Source organism: Oratosquilla oratoria, chromosome 7, assembly GCF_046742065.1.
Source record: "Oratosquilla oratoria isolate Oo_2021 chromosome 7, ASM4674206v1, whole genome shotgun sequence".
NCBI lineage: Eukaryota > Metazoa > Arthropoda > Malacostraca > Stomatopoda > Squillidae > Oratosquilla > Oratosquilla oratoria.
In genome coordinates, this window is record NC_134783.1 from 81,799,741 (window position 1) to 81,818,439 (window position 18,699).

The 18,699-nt window shown below is 38.9% G+C and overlaps 1 protein-coding gene across 1 annotated transcript in view; it reads left to right on the plus strand.

Moving 5' to 3' along the window:
• The window catches only part of LOC143027231 (uncharacterized), a 260,660-nt gene that overhangs the window by 186,092 nt on the left and 55,869 nt on the right, over positions 1-18,699 (plus strand). The gene's annotated exons all lie outside the window — the stretch shown is intronic.

Below are 18,699 nucleotides of genomic sequence, written 5' to 3' on the forward strand. Positions count from 1 at the left end.
GATAAGCCCTGCAGTTCTGTATTATACTTCAATGATTACTAATAAGGATGTAATTGATCTCCTTCACTCCTCTAGTAATTCTATACTAAACCCATCGGTGTGGCTTTTGTGTCAGGAACTAGGAACTAGCAAACCATTAGCGTTCCTGGTTCCAGAACAACAAGGGCAAATACATACTTTACATCCAACTCTATTGGTGCCAGTAACTGCATCGAAGTCGCCCGAAACATACGTCTCGTGGTCAATTATAGAGTCAAGCTTGTCATGGAAATTTCCTTTTCAAGCTAATACACCTCAGTAGGAGCATATACAGCAATAAGACAAACCTTACAAGTATTATACAGTCATCAATTGAAATAACCCCTATAAAGATTTGATGCAGTCAGTTAGATGTGGTTAAAGCTACCCCTACGAGCCAGGCCTCATCACTGTGGCATGACCATTAATCTCACCATTGCCCGGTCTCCTCAGCTCTGACCCATCATATCCATTCCAGGCCTCCTGAACTCCCCCTATAAAAGTAGTAGTCGACTGTCCTGGGAGAGGAAAGAATGCCCCACGCACCCACAAAGAGAACCTGCCAGAGGTTCACCTCAGGCCTAGCTAGATGCGATCATGCCTTGTCCGTACCACCACGGCCACCCATGTAGCGGGCCTGATGAATTCAATAGGGGCAAATTGCAAACCCAGCCCCAACCACATATGGATGCCATTTATGTGAAGTTAAACATTCACCCTCCCACACACCAGGATGCCCTAAGAGGAGAGAATGTTAAATATACATTAATCCAACAGTCACAGGGACTGTGAAAGAATATATGTACTCACCACCTTGGTACTGGGTGTCAGTCCAAGCAGTAGCTACTTGGCTCAGAGGGTGCCTGACTCAAAGGTTTAAGCCAAGCAGCTCAGCTAATTTTCCTCTCCAAGCCAGGAGGGGGCCATCCATCCTGAGCTGAACAAAGGACCACCATAACAATGGAGCATCATTCAGTCTCCAAGACTCCCATTCCCATGCCTTTCATATATGCTGCCCATGGCAAACATGTAGATTCGTGACCCATAATGTAAGTCTAATATTAGATTAATCAGTGTCAAGAAGGTTGTCAGGTCTGTATTGTGGCTGCTCAATGGAGGTATAGGTAAGAATTGGAAGGAAGAAGGCTTGGGTTGTTCGGTGTTAAGGAAAGACGGGGTGCGTGAAGTATGAAGGTTTAACCTCATGCAGTTGCGACAGTGGCTCTTCAAAATGGATATCAGACATTTAAATTCCCTAGTAGAAGGCATAGTTCAAAGCACTAACAATTGAAACAGCAACGCAAGCAAGAGTAGTATTTTGTCGTATCTTGAGTAGGGGGATGGGATCTATACTGTTTATTGTTCTTTTCATCTGGTAGACTCAGAAAACTCCATCTGAGAGTTCATTGGAGTTCTGGTTTTGAGTACTTCTGTAGTTGTGGGGTATTGACTACTTCCATGATCAGTGGCGGCGCCAGGGTGGGGCTTGGGGGGGGGGGGGGCTTTAGCCCTCCCAAAAAAGTGGCCAGCCCACCCCATTAGCCCCAACTGAAAAGAGCAAATTGAAAATTTAAAACACTCATTGAAATAATTTTATTAAGTGGAATTTTTAATTGTCAGGGCTAAAGATTTGTCAGCCATCAGTGCTAGCCCTACCATTAACCCCCTCCCCTTCTGAAATGAGGATAATATATGTGTATTATCATATTACTATTAGCCCCCCAAAAAATTTGCTCAGCCCCCCCCTTAGCCTCCCCAACTAAAAATTCCTGGCGCCGCCGCTGTCCATGATATTGTTGAATGTTGCACGTGGTTCATTTTGGATTTAGGAACTAGCAAGAAGTGAGAGCCACTTGACAGTCACACATTTAGCAGTCATCTGCACGAAGTGAGGAAGTCTTGATTTACTATGAAGAGATATTGTACAGGATGAAATGGCCCACCTGTGGTGTTCAGGATTAAGAACCTTGAGTAGTCTAGGTTGGACCCCTTTATGTCTTTGGGCCAAAATGAGAGCCTGAGGGACATCTAGTGGTAGTGGTGCAGCTAATGGCTGTAGGTCAGTGGCCATTTTGTTGTGGTAGTTATTTCTTCTGCTGAGGGAGTGGGGGTTGATATTTCAATTTTGTCTCCACATTCCCATTGTGTCTGGTTTCTCTTTTAACAGATAGTCGTTTGATTCATTTAATCCAGAAATCATACCGTCCATGTTTGTGTATGCCACTTTTAATTTTTCTTTTCTTCTCTTTTTTATGTTTTCATTTTTCTGATGTACCATTTTTAGTCTCAGATCCAGTACACTCTCTCTCTATAAAAAAATAAAAAAAAAAAAATCGATGCTTTTTTTTTTTTTTTTTAGTTTCATTTCTTAGTGCCCTATCTTTCCCTATTTCTTCATTGTTCGTTTTTTTTTTTTTTTTATCACACGTTTTTGTAAATTTCATTGTTTGCTAGTTTTGCCGCTTTTGATAGTATCTCTTCAGCTATCATTTGGGTCCTTAGTTTGATTTTCATTGGCCTATTATCCACTATCTCTCGCCCAGTTTTCCTTTTCTTTGATTACCTTAATTACTGTTTCCTTTGCATTCTCTTCTACCTGCTGTTGTACTATTTCTTTGAAAGAGAATTTTTTATTTTCACGTTCCTGTTTCCACTGATTTTTTTTTTATTTCTATACGGTTTGTCTCTTTGATTCTCCCATCTTATCGGTCATTGCTTGTAATTGTTCTTTAACCTCTTTCTTTAGTTCTTCATTTTTTTAACCTCATTTTCCTTTCTTCTCTTTCAATCATACTTAGTTCACTTTTTAGATCGTTTAATTCTCTGATTGTCTCATCGTTGGTTCTGCGTAAGTTTGACATCTCTAATTGCAAAGTTCTATGTTTTAATTTCAAATCAATTAATTCGTCTACCAAGTCGTTGATGTCTCGATTCCTTAGTGCACTGCTAATCCTAGTTTCTCTTTCCGTGTCCATATTTTTCTGTTGCTCTCCTTTCCCTCTGAAATCCCGAAAATACTTTACTTTCATACCTCCGAGTCGTCTTTGGAGTAACGTTTATACACGTTCTCTTAGGGATTACTCCCAGTGGTGACTCCACTCTATTCATGTCTAATCCTCTCTTTGTTGGTTCGTTGATTCTTTTTTCTTCTTTATTTTCCTCCATTTTGTGCTAAAAATATACTTATTCAAGTACTGGACTAAATAACTTACCAGTCACTTGTGAACACAACCCTACATCCCAAATAATAACAAGGCGTTTTTCCTTATTCCAACAACAAAGCGCTAAGTCGGAGCTCAATCGCTGGCCCTTCTTCCTCTTCGACAACGCGCGCGCGCGTGTGTATTTACCTAGTTTTACCTAGTTTACCTAGTTGTATTTTACGGGAAGGGGAGCTACGCTCGTGATGTCCCGCCTCTGTATCTCGCAGTGTCGTGGGAGTGTGTGTGTGTGTGTGTGTGTGTGTGTGTGTGTGTGTGTGTGTGTGTGTGTGTGTGTGTGTGTGTGTGTGTGTGTGTGTGTGTGTGTGTGTGTGTGTGTTTACCTAGTTGTATTTTATGGGAAGGGGAGCCATGCTCGTAGTGTCCCGTCTTCATATCTCATTTTATCTAGACCGTTTTTAAATTCGTGTATTGTTTTTGCACACACCACATTTTCATCTAACTTGTTCCAAACGTCTCCTACCCTGTGGGGGAAGCTGTTCTTTTTCAGGTCTCTTCAATAACTGTCTTTCTTAATTTTCTCTCCGTGTTCTCTTGTATCTCTACTATCCCATTTTATTAGATCTTATCAATAATTTATATGCCTTTCATGATTCTGTAAATAGTTATCAAGTCTCCTTTCTCTCTTCTTTGCTCTAATGTCTGTAGCTCAAGTTTTGCTAGGCTCTTCTCAAATGATAGTTCTGCGAGTGTTGGTGCCAATTTCGTAATTGCTCTTTGTATTCTTTCAAGTTTTGTTATATATTTTTTGTATTTGGTGACTACGTCGTCGCTACATACTCCAATCTTGGCCTTATAAAAGTGACGTTTTCTTCACCATTTCTTCGTCCAGGTATGTAAATGACACTTTGATTGTTATTAAATTATAAGCCTCTCCAATTTTTTTTTTTTTTTTTTTTTTTTATGTTTCTCAGGGGACATGTTATTCATAATAATGACTCCCAGGTCCTTCTCATTTTCTATTCTTTTTTTTTTTTTTTCCTCTCCCAATTATATGATCCCACTTTTCTTTTTTTGCTTCTTCCTAATTCCATTATACTACACTTCTTAATATTGAATTCCATCTCCCACGTCCTACTCCATTCCCATACTTTATTGAGATCATTCTGCAATGACTCACAATCTTCTACAGTGTTCACTTTTTTCAACAATTTTGCATCGTCCGCAAAGCTCATATAACTTTCAATTCCTTTATCCATATCATTAATATATATAGCAAACATTATTGGGGCCGGAACTGTTCCTTGTGGAACTCCACTAATCACTTCATCCTAATTAGTGTGTTTGTCTTTTATCACCACTCTCATTTTTCTTTCATGCAGGAAGTCTTCCATCCACTTCAGCAGTTTGCCTTGTATTCCTCCTGCAGTTTCTAATTTCTTTAACAATCTCTTATGTGACACCTTATCAAAAGCTTTTTTCAGGTCTAGAAATGCACAATCAGCCCATCTATCTCTTTCTTGTATTACGTCTATTAGCTATGAATAGAAACACATTAAGTTTGTGACACATGATCGTCCTTGTCTAAATCCAAATTACCTTAGATTTAGTACTTTTTTTTCAAATGCCTTAACCATCGAATTTTGATGATTCTTTCCCAAATTTTAGCTATCGTACTTGTAAGAGAGACCGGTCTATAGTTAGTGGGGTCTTTCTTGTTTCCCCTTTATATATTGGTACTATATTTGCTCTTTTCCAATCATCTGGAACTTTTCCTTCTTTCAATGAACTGCTTATTAGACTATATATTTTGTCTGTTAGTTCATTCCTGCATTCTTTCAAAATCCAGTTTGCCATTTCATCTGGTCCATGCAATTTTCTGGCATTGAGATTACTCAAGTGATTCATTATTTCTTTCCTTGTTACTTCTATTTCATTGGGGGAACCTTCTCCTCCCATTCTACATCTCTAAGTTGTATGTTCTCCCTCGTAAACACCGATTTAAAATGCTTGTTCATAATTTTCTCTGTGTATTCAACTCCTTGTCATAGTTTCTCTAATTCTTGCTTTTCAGTTTGTTATATACAAATCTGTAAAATCGTTTTGGTTTATCTTTACATTTTTCTATGATTTTTTTTTCGTATTTTCTCTTTTCTTCTCTGCACACTTTTACATTTTCATTTCTATAAATAGTATATATTTTCCATTTCTCAGGCCTTTTGTCTTTTTTTTTCATTTTATCCAAGCTTTATCCCTTTTGTCCTTTAACTCCCTACATCTTCTGTTCTACCAACACTTTACATATCCTTTTTCTTGTTTTTGTCTCGGAACATATTTTTCCATTCCTTTATAATTTTTTGTCAAAATATTCAATTTCTCTTCTACTGTTGTTTACTCCTTGTGTATCCTTTCCCAGTCTGCTTTTTGAAAGAATTCTCTTATTTTATATAAAAAAAAAATAAAAAAAATCATACACCAATCTTCCCTTTCTATATTGTTTATTTTTTCCATGTATTTTCCTCATTTAGTTCCAGTTCCAGAGAGGAGTGGGAAGGAGTGAAGGATAGAGTAGAACTAGGAGTGGAGGAATGGGGATGGTTCAAGGAGGGAATCATAAGGTGTGCAAAGATGGTGTGTGGAACAAGGAGGGCGGGAGGAAATAGAAGGAAGGGTAGTGAGTGGTGGGATGAGGAAGCAAAGAAGGGTGTAGAAGAGAAGAAACGGGCATTCATAGATTGGCTACAAATTAGGATGAGGGAATCGTATGAGAGGTACAAAGTAAAGAGGAGGGAAGTTAAGCATAAGATAAAGGAAGCAAAGAGGAGAGTAGATGTGAAATGGGTTAAGGGTATGACAGAAAATTAGGAAAGTAATGGAAAGATGTTTTGAAAAGAAATTAAAAGAGGAAGAGGAGGCGAATCAAGTAGAGAAGAAAAGGTAAAAGGTGCAGATGGAGAGATGATAATGGAAGAGAAGGCAGTGAGAGGAAGGTGGGCAGAGTATTTTAGGGAGTTGCTAAATGTGAAGGATAGGAAGGGAAAGGTAGTTGCTGTGGGAACCGCTAAGAAAATGAGGGTGATGAGTGAGGAAAATGGAGGAGAGATAGGGAAAGATGAAGTGAAAGCAGCTGCTAAGATGATGAGATCAGGTAAGGCACCTGGGTTGGATGGATGCCATGCAGAATGTCTGAAAAAAGGAGGTACAGTTATGGTGGACTGGCTGGTGAGGCTATTTAATGTTTGCTGGAGAGAGGGTAGAGTGCCGAAGGACTGGAGGAGTGTCTATAGTTCCGCTTTACAAGTGAAAGGGGGGCAAGTATGAGTGTAGTAGTTTCAGAGGGATCAGCTTGTTGAGTGTAGTTGGGAAGGCTTATGGGAGGATCTTGGTTGAGAGGATTAGGAGAGGAACAGAGGGAGTAATTGGTGAGGAACAGTGTGGGTTTAGGACAGGTAGGAGTTGTGTAGATCAGATTTTTGTGGTAAGACAGATATATGAAAGCTATAGGAAAAGGTAAGGATGTTTTTTTGGGGGGCTTTTATGGATTTGGAAAAGACTTACGACATGGTAGACAGGAAGGCACTGTGGGAGGTACTGCAGATATATGGGATAGGAGGAAAGCTGTTAAGAGCAGTCAAGAGTTTTTACGAGAGTAGTAGAGCTTGTGTTAGGATTAGAAATGGAGAGAATGAATGGTTTGAGGTAAAGGTGGGACCTTGTCAGGGATGTGTTATATCGCCATGGCTGTTCAATCTATACATGGATGGGGTGGTGCGCTAGGTGAATGCAAGGGTAATGGGTCTGGGGTTGGAGATGGTTGAAGAAAATGGAGAAAAGTGGGAAATAAGCCAGTTGTTTGCTGACGATACTGCGCTTGTAGCAGGATCAGAGGAGGGGTTGAGGAAGTTAGTGACAGAGTTTGAGAAGGTGTGTGAAAGAAGGAAGCTGAGGATAAATGTGGGCAAAAGGTGATGAGATGTACAAGGGGAGAGTGACATCAGGCTGGAAGTGAGCATTAAGGGTGAGAGACTGGAGGAAGTGGATAGTGTTAGATACTTGGGTGCAAATGTGGCAGGAAAGGGAGGAGTGGGGGTGGAGGTAGAATGTAGATTGAGAGAAGTGAGTGCCTTGGTGGATTAAAAAGTGTAATGAGAAATAGACATCTGGGAATGGATGCTAAGAGGTTATATGGAGTGATTGTGCCAACAGCACTGTACGGGGCAGAAACATGGAACATGAGAGAGGAAGAGAGGAATTTGAATGTATTTGAGATGAAATATCTGAGAAGTATGATAGGGGTTACTAGGCTAGATAGAGTGAGGAATGAGGAGGTGAAGAGAACAGGGATAGAAAGGGAGCTGGGAGATAAGGTTGATGAAAGAGTATTGGGATGGTTTGGACACATGGAAAGAATGAGTGAAGAAAGATTAGTAAAAGAGGTGTGGATGGCAGAGGTGGAGGGAGTGAATATGAGGGGGCGTCCTAGGATGAGATGGATGGATGGGGTAAAAGGGGCATTACAAAAGAGAGGAATGTCTGTTGAGGAAGGACGGGAGAGGACAGAAGATAGGGGTGAATGGAGAAGGGTTGTGTATGGATGATGTTGTGATGCATGAGGGGGAGTGGGTGGGGGATGGGGGGTGAGGAGGTATGATAAAAAAAAATTGACGCAGCCCGAAGGGATTTCTCCCTGTCTTCTCCTTTTCTGCATGAGGGGAAAAAGAGTTTAGTTGATTTTTTTTTTTTTTTTTTTTGGCCGAATTTATGAAGTGGCCTTGCTGTGTATGTGCTATGAGATGACCCGTTATCCAGGTGCCAAGAAAAGAGGGAGGGAGGAGGGTGGAGGGGAGTGGAATATGTAGGGAATGGAATGGATGGGAGTGGTTTCTATGCCTTTTTCTTTTAGGCTACCCCCCGTGTAAGGAGGAAAAAGCCTTTGGTATATGTATGCATGTATGTTGTTCCAGTTCAACCAATATGTGGTCACTTTTACTTATTGGCATCTTATATTCAATCTTGTCCACTATTTCAGGTTCTGGTGTGATTATTTGGTCCAGTCTCGATGGTTCTTCCTCATTTCTATACCTAGCATTCTCTTGTATCAACTGCGTCATTGTATGTTCTATAATCATATCAAGAAGTACATTTCCCCATAGGTCGTCTCCACACTTCTTTGTCATCTCTTCCCAGCAGATTTCTTTACAATTAAAGTCACCCATTATAACTATTCTCCCTCCATCTTCCATTATCTTATTTAGTGTTATCCTTGCGTCTTCAACAAATTTTTTGTGTTCTCTCTCTTCCCACGAAGCCGTTTTAGGAGGCACAAAATTTACCACAAACTTCCTGCACTGCCCATCCCTGTCCTCCACTCCGATCATAATCATCTCTACTCTATTCTTTCCATATGTGACATTTCTCACATTTGTATCCTTCTTAGTCAGGAACATAACTCCACCCCCTTGTTTTATCTCCGTTTCTAATCCAATAATTATATGCACCATGTCCTACAATGTTTCAATTTTGTCTCTACAATTCCCATTATGTCCACTTCTTTTTCCTTCAGGTAATCATTCAGTTCATTCAAGCCTGTTATTAAGCCATCTATATTTGTGTAAGACACTTTTAATTTTCTGCTACTCCCATCGTGTTTTCCGTTTCCCTTCCATTTTTCTCTGCTATGAACCATTTCCTCACTTTCATATCCACTACTCTCCAATAGAATTTCTCTTCCTGACTCTAATGTTCGTTTTTTTTCTTAGCTTCTAGTATTTTTGTTTACTCATCCTCTCTTTCCTTTTTATTCATCTTTTTATCCATAGCTGTTTATATAGATCACTTTTTGCTAGTTTCCCTGTTTTTGCTAAGATATCCTCTGTTGTGACCTGAATTTAACCTTAATTGGTCTAGTCTTATCTGTTTTGTATTTCCCTATTCTATATATTTCTTCAATTTCTTTCCCTGTTTCTTGTTCATCCTCTTGAACTACTTCTAATATCTTGTTTACTTTTTCCTTCTCTTTTACTCTTGTAGTCCTATTTGGATTATGCTTCTCTTCCATCCCTAATATAATCATACATACATTTATTTTTATCCACTAAGTCTCTTACTATATTCTCCTTCTCTCTCATCACTTTAATAACTGTGTCCTTTGTTCTTTCATCTGTTGGTTTACTATATCTCTAAATTCAATTTTGTTGTTCTCTTGGACTTTTCTCCAACCCTGTGCCTCTTTTGCTATGGACTCTTTATTCCCTTTACTCTTCTTTAAGTCCTCATTCTCATCCTTTACTTCTTTTAACTGTCTTTTTAATTCTTCTATTTATTTATTTAGGTTTTTGTTCTTCTTTAGTTCTTCCAATTTATCAACTCTTTGGGTAATCCGTGTAAGTTGACTGAACCTAACCTCACACTGTTCATGTTCTCTAGTTTTTCCTCTAGACTTGCTAATCAGGGGAGGTTGTCATCTCCTCCCTCATTAAATCCATGGAAATAATTATCTTCACCTTCCATTGCACTGCTCTTATCTATATTTCTAATTTTTACATTTTTCCTAATGTCTTCGACTTCACCTCTATCGTCTGCGCACCTCTTGTTGACATTCCTTCTGATTTCCAGGGCCCATTCGTCCCCTTCCTCATTTCCTTCCATTTTCCTCAGTAATCCCTCCCTTACTCCTTTCTCTTCACATTCCCATTACACCACGAGCTTTCCCCTTCCCTACTTATACAACAAAGGTACTCCCTCATCGTTGATATCCACGAAATTTGAAGTTTTCCTGGAGTTCTAAACTTCGCTGTCACTTCGACTGTCATGTGTGTGTGTGTGTGTGTGTGTGTGTGTGTGTATGTGAGAGAGAGAGAGAGAGAGAGAGAGAGAGAGAGAGAGAGAGAGAGAGAGAGAGAGAGAGAGAGAGGGGAAGGGAGAGAGAGAGAGGGGAAGGGAGAGAGAGAGAGAGAGAGAGAGAGAGAGAGAGAGAGAGAGAGAGAGAGAGAGAGAGAGAGAGAGAGAGAGAGAGGGGGGGGGGGTCCTCACTGCCCTGTTGATGGGGAGATAAATTATCACAGAGTAGGGTTGGGGTTGCAGCATAGGGGTCAATGGGACTTTATCAAGTCTTGGAGGGGTGTTGCTCCCTCCCTTCCTATGTTTTCATTGTATCAGTGTTGTTCCAATTCCCCATCCAGGTAAGGGTAGGGTGGGTTATGTCAGGAGCACCTTTTCTAGTCCTTTCCCCATGTGGAGTGAGCACAGTAGATCCTGAAAAGGGCTGCTCAGACAAGCTGGCAACTGCTGAAATATATACCACCCTTGTCCCAGTTCAGGATGACCGCTGGGCCTGTGCTGCATACTATGTGAGTTGTGACCAGGGGATTCCTTGGATCACCATCTCCTGCCCCAAAAATCACACACTATCATTAGTGGACTTGTATTAATACAAGAAAGAATAAAGTTATTGTTAGATAGCAGAAGTTTTTATATTGAATACACTGTCAGTTTGTCAGTTGCTACTTCACTCTTAACATCAACTTTCTTGATGAGAATTATTCTAATGGGGTACCATAAGGAGGTGATAAGGCAGCAGTTAGTTCAAAGGAGATCCTAATCCCCTCTGACAAATGGTGTACTACATTAGTGACAACACATCAAAACAGTGCCCCTGGTTAAACAAAAGAAATCAAGATAGTACAAGGGCTAGATTTATTAGTTTCATTTTCCCTAACAAAATGATAGCATCAGTAATAAGAACAATTTAATTAAGTGCTATGACAAAAAAATTATTGCATACAGAGCAAAACCTGTGGCCTTCCTCATCATAATACATATATTTGAAACCAGTAGGAACTGTGGAGTCACTTATGAAGCAAGTGAAAACTACCACTGGTAACCATGACACTTCCACACAGAGGTTCTGAGCAAGTATATTGATGGAAGCAATAATAATAACCATTACCTTGAAATTCACCAACTGGAAACATGCAGCACCACAGTAGCTAGCAATTGTAATTGGGCCCTCTTATAGATCTCTATGAAAAGAAATGCTGGATCATTTTATGTTGTAGTCATATGGGTCTGTTTCTGTCACTGGCTTGTAGGAGGACGGGATGATGAGAAGTGGCAACTGTCTGCTGTCCTCATGTGAACAAATAGAAGGAAAAATAGTCAAAGTTGATAGAGATCTTGGGCCTGATCCATAGACCAAGAGCCAGCCCCTTGAGGCTGTGCCTCCAGTTGGAGATGAGGGTGTTGATGAGGTCTGGAAATGAACAACAGAGAGATGAATCTCTCTGATATCCATCTTGCAAGATCACTACAAACAGATACCCATCACTGGTTCATTGATGGTAGCACATGAACAAAAACAAAAACATGCAAAGAAGAGATCATATGGAGCTAAGTATTGCAGACTTGGAAACAAATGCTGTGTTCTTTGTAAAGCTTTCTTGCTATGCACATGCACAGAGTGAATGCACCCAATAAACCAGTTTTACCTACATGTACAACAGTATCCCACATGCCTTTCGTGACACTACCAGTACCCAGGCAAGAACTAAACACTACATTTAGTTCACCCTGCACCTGGTAGTCCCGTACTCTGCAGTCCAGACTTTACTTTAATCCCCATGTATATAGACATGTGTATGTATGCATGTATGTATCAATGTATTAATGTATGCATACATAAAGAGATATGTCCAATTGAAATGGGGTGCTCATGTATATATCATGGTGTTGCAAAGGCTCATGAATCTAAACTTGTACAATGGAATATATCTATACCAGTTTACATTAACATATTCTAAAGCCCCAGCAATTAAGGTGGGTGTAAATGGCATAGTAAAACAGACACTAAATGCATAGCCCTACAAAAGTCATAAGTGTGGATAATGCAGTCATTCTGCCTCACTACCATCTTAACCCCTGCCTCACCAAAGGGGTACTATACTGATAAAGGAGTATGGTGATGGCCAGAATATGAACATAAGTACCCCTTAGTGCAGAAGTATCAAGCAAACATTTTCTTCTAAATAAGTATTTCTATTGGATAAGCATATATACATATAAAGGTGCAGATTGGTGTAATGGAGAGTAAAGTCATCAACCACGAGTGCGCAAAGGCTTAGCAGCTCCCTGTGCACATAACACCTGTACAGAATACAAGTTTGTACAGCAGGGTATCACACAGGGTTAAGTTGTGGGCATGTAACTAGTAGTTTTTTCATATGAAAACGTTATATGAATCACAAGATATGACTTCATCCATTTGACCTCAGCAGAGAATTGTGGAGCCAGTATGGATTGCTACTCCTTCACCATACATATTAGAATACTAATGGGAGTTCAATTAAAGTTACAAACCTATAGCAGAAGTCAGAATGCTGTGCATTTCATCCTTAAACATTTCATATACAACAATACAACAAAAGTATAATATTTACCAAGCAACTGACAAAATGAAGCAAAATAAACAAGTTCCAATACTGATTTGATATCTCCTCCATTTCCAGCTCTTTAGTCATGGTCCAGTGACTGGCCAAAGACAATGTACCTCAATACTTGGAGCTGTGTATGAGGAAAAAACAAGAAGTTTGATACCCTATCCACTTGCTTTGTATTATATCCATACTTCCTGTACTCTAGTATTTTCTTGTGAATTTCCAAAATCAGCTTGTTCTCCACAAAATAGCTACTGATGGCAAACAGGTGTCCTCTTAACCCTGTTAATGTGTTATTAACACAAATGAATTTGATCATTGCACATACTGAGGCTTATTACAACAAAGGCAGAACATACTGAGTACACTAGAATCATTCAAGTCTACAGAGTAGATTTAAGAGATTAACAGTGAGCACTTGCACTTGATAGTCCTACAGGATGGATATTAGAGATGATCATTTCTTTGCTGCTCATTGCCCTCACTTCCACCCATACTCATACATGCAGCCATGAGGGGCTATCATTTGGTCTCTAAGCTAGAGCCAGGATATTTCAATAACTTTCACTTTTTCACATAAGGAGAGCTAAGTGTGTTTGCTCTTTCAGTTAGCCTACTAGTTGGTGATATATAGCCCAACACATACAGTATAGAAAAGTGTCCAATGTTTCTTCTTGGGGAGATTTACAACAAGGCCCAAAGGTTGTTGCAAGCTGCTGTGGGTCTATGCTCTTCTTGTTGGGGAAACATGTTGTATGGGGTTGAAGAATAAAATACCCTGGGCATGTGCATTTTGGGAATATGTTTCATATTCACCAGGAGGCATAAAATCTTGAGCTAATTTAAAGAAAACCAAAACTACCCATTTGTAAAGAAGCAAACACATTATTGGCAAAATTTGCTTTCAATGTATACAAAATGGTTTTTGAACTCTTCAACTTGCCAAGGCTTTTCTCATTTAATCTATGGTGAATTAACACCATCCTAAGATATGCCATCTAGCATTCTTCAATGGTGTTGCTATATTTCACAAACATGCAACATGCCAACTCATTAAATCTTCTTAATTTTCCCAGTTCAAAGTTCCAAAATTATAAACTGAATGATGGGCAAGTTTTGAGAATTATTGAGGAGCTAGTCAGTGGCATTACAAAAAATAATCTTGGTCAACTTTGGATACAGTAAAGAAAAAATAATTTTAAGCCATTTCAAATTTAAAACCAATGGTCTCATAAGAAACTGTTGAACTAATATATATTTTTTTTATTTTCAAATTACCAATGTTCTGATAATGATTTGAACTAATGCCAGGTTTTGAAATTTATCTTTGAGGATGAGCTACCTATGACAAAAGAATTCATAAACTACTTTTGTTGTATTGTACACATAAAAGCAAGAGGCAGCAGAAGAAATTGTATATGATAAACACAGCCATGGATTGGTGACCTGAATAATAGTTTACCTATGATTAAGTCTCCACTTTCAATGAATTCTGGTTGCATTCTACACAAAATGGAAATATGAAAGACTATGCATGCTGGACTACAACTGATCTAAGCTCCATTAAATCATGTGGTAAAAAATGGACAAAAAAAAAATTAAATGAAAATGAGCGAAAAGACATTGATACAAATAATTTATTAAAACTGAGGACATAATGGTTGCTTAAATTATAAACAAAACCTATTGAATAATAACACAGAAAATATAAGCATATTGAAAGTTTTATGTACAAAAATGCAATGCAATTATCAACTACAAATATTAACACTGAAGCAGTAATATGTATTTTACATGTAAAGGAAGGTTGGGTTGATCAAAAAGATAAAAATAAACACTGCTCAATTAAAAAAATAATAACTAAAAGATACCTTCTATAAATGTAAGGCATGAGAATGGTGCAAATTTGTCCAATGCAATACCATCAATGCATGCACACCTTTGACAAAAAATAAAATTTTACTTCACAACATAATGATAATTTCAAACAAACAGTATTACCTTGTGAGGGTGGTCCGTATGATCCTTTGTTTTTTTTTTTATGTTCCTCTGATGGAAGTGTCAGGTAACTCCTAATGGTGACTCAAATGCTTCAAAATCTGACCTACTGCATCATGCACATGCTTTAACATTTATTCCAAAACTGGTGTAAAACATATTTTTTTAGCATCCCACACCTTTCCAATTTGATGACACCTTTGAATCACTATGTACTGACTAGGGTGTGGGTATGCTTTTCTCTCCAGGACACACCAGATACTCCTTGACCATCAACACAATTCTCATGGTTTGCATCTTTGACCTCTCTGATCACACTACACTATCCCCTTTCAGTAGTCTCATAGAGTAACAACTTTTTCTTAGAAGTGGAGGTATGCCAAATCAATCAGTCCACTGCATTTCCTCTGTATTAATGACAGCAAGAATCTGTACTTTCATTTTCAAACTATGTTCAAGCCTGAATACCAATACTGATTCTCCAATACTGTCACCTACTGGATACACTGGCATTGTTCTAAACATGCTATAAAAGCATAAATATGCTGTGCTGCATTTCTGCACTGTTCCTTAAGAGTGTTAATGTTCTACACAGAGGCACTTGAGCTACTCACTAAGAAATATTCTAGTTTTTCATATATGACTACACATATGTATATAAATACAAACACATACAAAAGTGTATATGTATACAACATTCACAGGTGTATATATATATATATATATACATATATATATATATATATATATATATGTACATACATACATATATATAATAATAATAAATTTTACCTACAGTTTCACTAACACAAAATCCACAGTCCCACACCGACACAATGGTTCATGAACCCTCCCATGTCTCTCTGGGAGAAAAAAATTGGAATGTTATCAGTGTTGCTTAATGCAAGACAGGTCATCACTGGGTAGTACAAGGAGAGAAGCAGTAACTGATTGTCAGCTCTCATTTGAAAGTGAGAGAGATCTAGGGCTTGGCATAATGGCTGAAAGTGCACCTCTACAAAGGTGAAAGGTATTGCTGGGTTTTGAAGATAGAAGGCTGTTAGATGTTACTCTGACATCAATCTTGCAGGACCACACTATCACCGGTCCCTACACAGTGTGAGTGTGTGAGTGTGAGTGTGTGAGTGTGTGAGTGTGTGTGTGTGTGTGTGTGTATATGTATATATATATATATATATATATATATGTATATATACACATGTATATTTATATACACACATTATATATACATATATATATATATATATATATACAGTATATGGTTAGAGTGGTGTAGGTAAAGGCCAGGAAGGAGCAGAAGTACTTTATTCTCTAATGTTTCATCAGAGTCTACTCTCTCTGAAGAAGACTGTCGAAACATTAGAGAATAAAGTACTTCTGCTCCTTCCTGGACTTTACCTACACCACTCTATCCATACATTTGTCTTCTCCCCTATCGAATATATATATATATACATATATAATGAGTACCTGCAAGTAGTGGTTCTGTGAGCTGTCTGAGAGAATCTTCTCCATACTGCCCTGAATGGCCCACATTCAGTCTTCAGAGTGAGCCCAATATCTCTACAAACTTCATTTCATTCACCTTTTTGCAAAAGAACTGACAATAGGCAACAGCTCCCTTCCCTGTACAACTGTAAGCTGGTGACATAGAAACATTCTTGAACTCCTACAACAGTGATAACTGTCCAATTTCATCCCAAAGAGATGTATAGGAGAGCCTGAGGACCATTGCTAGCCACTGTGGGACTGTGGATTTCCTGTCCTTGAAACTCAAGCAACAATTACTATCATTATCATATTTCCCATACAAGTATATTGATTGCATACATTTAATGCAGCTGCCAATACTACTGGGACTTTCATGACACTCCTATGTTTCAGAATCATACATATTATTTTATGAATAGAAATTACTCTTTAGTTGAGAGAGAGAGAGAGAGAGAGAGAATCAGATAGGCTGTCTATTTTAAGATAAAAGTTTTGGGTTGCATATAAAAAGAATGAACAAGGAAAGATGAGCAAGGAGAATGCTGAAAGCAGAAGTGGATGGAGTGAGTCTGAGAGAATGACCAACAATGAGATGGATGGAGTAAAGAGGACTTTGGATGCACATGGAATGTCTGTCAAGCAGGGAAAAGTGTACAAAAGGTAGGAGTGAATGGAGATTGTGAATGGATAAAGGGATGATGGGATCCAAAAGGGTGTTCATATCTGCTTCATTTATTATTTTGTGGTGAGGAGGAGGAGGAGGAGGAGGAGGAGGAGGAGGAGGAGGAGGAGGAGGAGGAGGAGGAGGAGGGGTCACCATACAATGAAGCAGCTGAGGTACACCAGCTCTGTCTACTAGTACTCGCTGTATAAGAACTGTGCCTTGCTGCATTGTCTATGACACACAGCAAGACTTGACATCTAGAGCTCATTTACCCCACCACTTCATCACTATTACTGCTATCATAATAACAACAATGATCATGATAATAATAATAACCAATCACAGCAACAATAATAATTGTTGCCCCAAATTTTACCAATTGAACAGATACAACTTCACACCTTTTCTCAAAGGGACAGATGACAACTGACAATTACTTATCTCCCATCACCAATGACATACAGTCAAACACAGACCAAATTCTAATGAATTTTTTTGGAGAGGTCCAAGGGTGGGGCCAATGACCATTGGCAGCCAGTGAGGAGCTGCAGGTTTCCAGTCAGTGAATTTTAAGGCAACACATTATCATTAATATATGTACATGTGTACACATGTGATGTTCCTGCAACACAGATGTTTGAAATAATCAGTCCCCTGTTGCCTGTCTTCCAAACCCAACACCCTTACCATTTGGGTATGTAGTCCCGAGGAATTAGAACTCAGGCTTTGTTATTTTTGTTACACTTTTTCACATTGGTACCAGCAACTACTCACTCCTACTGCAATCAGCTTATTTAAAGTTGTCAGAATTTTTTTCACTCATATTGCAAAACAGTTTGGAGTCCTTCAATCTCAGTAAATTACACTTTTATCCAAATATATTTTTCCTCTTTTGTTAATGAGTACTACATGATTTTTAAGCTAATGGCTGTAGACACTTATTTTTAAATAAATTTTTCCCATGTTAAAGTGAATCAATTAGCCAGTGATACAGAAACAGACCCACACTATAACATAGAAAACAGTCTATAGCTTCTTTACTATGTGAAAGCCTGGGGTCCATTGCTGGCAACTATGGGGACAAGTATCCAGTCTAAGAAACTTGAGACAACAATTATTATCATTATCATTATTACTATCATAGTAGTTATCATTATTCCTCATATGGGATACTAACTGCATAAGTTTTATATAGTCAATACTTTAAGGGCTTTAGTGACCCCTATGGACCAGTCATGCAGCATTCTTTTACTAGGAGACTAGTCTTCATTCAAAGAGGAATGCCAAGTCACTTTTCACTTCTATCCTCATTTCTGCTACCCCCTTGAATCTCTCTTTACTACCCCCGTGTCTCCTTTTGAATTTTTCTTTAACGTTTTGAGCCAGGGACAACAATACTGCCACCACATTCTCCTATAGCATAAAAGATGACATGGGGCAGATCATGGGGACGAAGTACACCATACTCTCTTTTCGTATTTTTCTCCTATGTAGAGTCTAGGCAAAGAATATGGATAAACTGACTCTACATGGGAGAAAAATATGAAAGGAGGGGGTCCCTGACACCCTTGTTCTGCCTCATTTTGTCACCTTTTATGACATACTGGGAAACAATAATTATGTGTATGTGTGTGTGTGTGTATTCACCTTGGTCTCTGGATCATGCACTGGATTCATGATCGACAGCTATTTCCCTCCCGGAAGAGAGCTCAGAGCTCGTATGACCGATCTATGGGTAATGCTGTGACCTTACACGCACACACACCCACAACTCCCCGCCCACGAGAGTTGGAGTAACAACTCGACACGCAGTGATACTGAAATTATTTCAGCCCTGGGCAGGATTTGAACCCGGACCACCGTTGTGACAGTCGGGAACTCTACCAACTGCGCCATCAAGTCATGTGTGTGTGCA